This window comes from Zeus faber (assembly GCF_960531495.2).
Source record: "Zeus faber genome assembly, chromosome: 15".
Taxonomy (NCBI): domain Eukaryota; kingdom Metazoa; phylum Chordata; class Actinopteri; order Zeiformes; family Zeidae; genus Zeus; species Zeus faber.
Window position 1 is genome coordinate 3,941,821 of NC_137194.1, and position 2,500 is coordinate 3,944,320.

General features: G+C 44.2%; 1 protein-coding gene across 4 annotated transcripts in view; it reads left to right on the forward strand.

Annotated features, from left to right (window-relative positions):
* Positions 1 to 2,500, forward strand: part of plxnb3 (plexin B3) — a 51,897-nt gene that overhangs the window by 15,354 nt on the left and 34,043 nt on the right. The gene's annotated exons all lie outside the window — the stretch shown is intronic.

Genomic DNA, 2,500 nt, shown 5'->3' on the forward strand with positions numbered 1-2,500 from the left:
ATCCATCCCTCCCTCTGTCCGTCCACCCCTCTCTCCCTCTGTCTCCCTCTCTTTCTGTCTCTCTCTCCTTCTCTCCCTCTGTCTCTCTCTCACATCCCCCGTCTCTCTCTCTCTCTCTCTCTCCATCCCTCGCTCTGTCCTTCACATCTGACTCTCACATTGACATCTCTCCCTCTTCCTTCTCTCACTTCTTCTCCTCTTCCTCTTCCCTCTCTCACCTCTCCTTCTCCTCTTCCTCTTCCCTCTCTTCCTTCCGTGAGAGAGGGAAGATTATCTCACTTCTCTCACTTCTCTTCCTTCTCTTCCTCTTCCATCTCTCACTTCTCCTCCTCCTCCTCCTCCTTGCTGTGGGAGTGTCCAGGTTCTACTTGAGCAGTGAATTCTGAGCGCCGCCCCCTTGTGAAGCAGAGCAGAACTGCACTGTTTCATGGGTGGAGAAGTTCAGAACCAGAGCAGGTAGAGGGTCAGCTTCCACATGTTCTTCTGGTTCTTTCAGTTCCTGGTTCCTTCCTGTCAGCTGGACCCAGTCTGAGCTCTGACCTCTGACCTTGTCTTGCTTTAACATTAGGGTTAGGGTTAGGGTAGCAGCTGGAGGCTGGACCGACCATCGTGAACCTCTGGATCAGCAGGGGGCGGTGATACACTGACACTGAGTATAGTTACAGTGTGTGTTGACATTGTTTACAGCGTTTTTACAATGCACAATGGAAACAGAATGCAAACACACACTGTGACTACACTGTAACCACACAGTAACTACAATCTAACCACACAGTAACTACATCGTCAACGCACAGTAACTACACTAACTATAATGTAAACACAATGTAAACACACTGTAGCTACACTGTTACCACAATGTTACCACACAGTAACTACACTGTAAACACACTGTAACTACACTGTCAACACGCTGTAACAACGCTGTAAACACAATGTTAATACACTGTAACTGTATGTTAACATTATGTATACATTGTAGTTATAGTGTTTTTGCATTGTGTTTACAGTGGAGTTAAAGTGTAGTTAGTGTAGTAACAATGTGTTTACATTGTGTTTACAGTGTAGTTACAGTGTGTTTGCATTTTGTCTACAGTGTAGCTACAGTGTGTTTGCATTGTAGCTACAGTGTAGTTAGTGTAGTTAGTGTGTTTACAGTGTAGTTACTGTGTGTTTGCATTGTAGTTACAGTGTGTTTACAGCGTAGTTACAGTGTGTTTACAGCGTAGTAACAGTGTGTTTGCAGTGTAGTTACAGTGTGTTCACAGTGTACTTACAGCGCAGTTACAGTGTGTTTGCATTATAGTTAGTGTGTTTACAGTGTAGTTACAATGTGTTTGCATTGTAGTTACAGTGTAGTTAGTGTGTTTACAGTGTAGTTACAGTGTGTTTGCATTGTAGTTAGTGTGTTTACAGTGTGGCTACAGTGTGTTTGCATTGTAGTTACAGTGTGTTTACAGTGTAGTTACAGTGTGTTTGCATTTTAGTTACAGTGTGTTTACAGTGTAGTTACAGTGTGTTTGCATTGTAGGTACAGTGTAGGTACAGTGTAGCTTCAGTGTGTTTGCATTGTAGTTACAGTGTAGTTACAGTGTGTTTACAGTGTAGTTACAGTGTGTTTACAGTGTAGTTACAGTGTAGTTGTATTGTAGGTACAGTGTAGTTATAGTATAGTTACGGTGTGTTAGCATTGTAGGTATGGTGTAGTTACAGTGTGTTTGCATTGTAAGTACAGTGTAGTTACTGTGTGTTTACAGTGTAGTTACAGCATAGTAACAGTGTAGTTACAGTGTGTTTACAGTGTAGTTACAGTGTGTTTGCATTGTAGGTACAGTGTAGTTACAGTGCATAGCATATATTTAGGCTTTCACACAACATTCATACCAATCAACAACCAGTCTAGAATGTACACCTCTGTATTTAAACATGGCCGCCAGGTGTTGCCACAGGATACAAGACACACACGACAAAGCTTCTGTTGTTCCAACAAAACAAACGTAAAAAAAAAGATCAAATGAAAGAAAAGAAAAAGACGTTCTGCATCGAGGAGGAAACGCCCTGAAACTGCTGCTCTCCAAGGTCTTCCATTCACACTCCTCCTCTTCCTCTTCCTCCTCCTCCTCTTCCTCCTCTTCCTCTTCCTACTCCTCTTCCTCATCTTCCTCTTCCTCCTCCTCTTCTTAATCTTCCTCCTCCTCCTCCTCTTCATCGTCCTCTTTCTCCTACTCCTCTTCCTCCTCCCCCTCTTAATCCTCCTCTTCCTCCTCTTCCTCTTCCTAATCTTCCTCCTCCTCCTCTTCCTCCTCTTCCTCCTCCTCCTCCTCTTCCTCCTCTTCCTCTTCTTCCTATTCCTCTTCCTCCTCCTCCTCCTCCTCTCGATGTTTCCCTGAGAGGGGGTGTGCCAGGTTGTTCCAGGTTCAGGTTCTGGTTCTGGTTCTGGTTCCAGGTTCTGGACCAGAGAGGACCATCCGCTCTCTGAGCAGATTCATCATCTGGAACA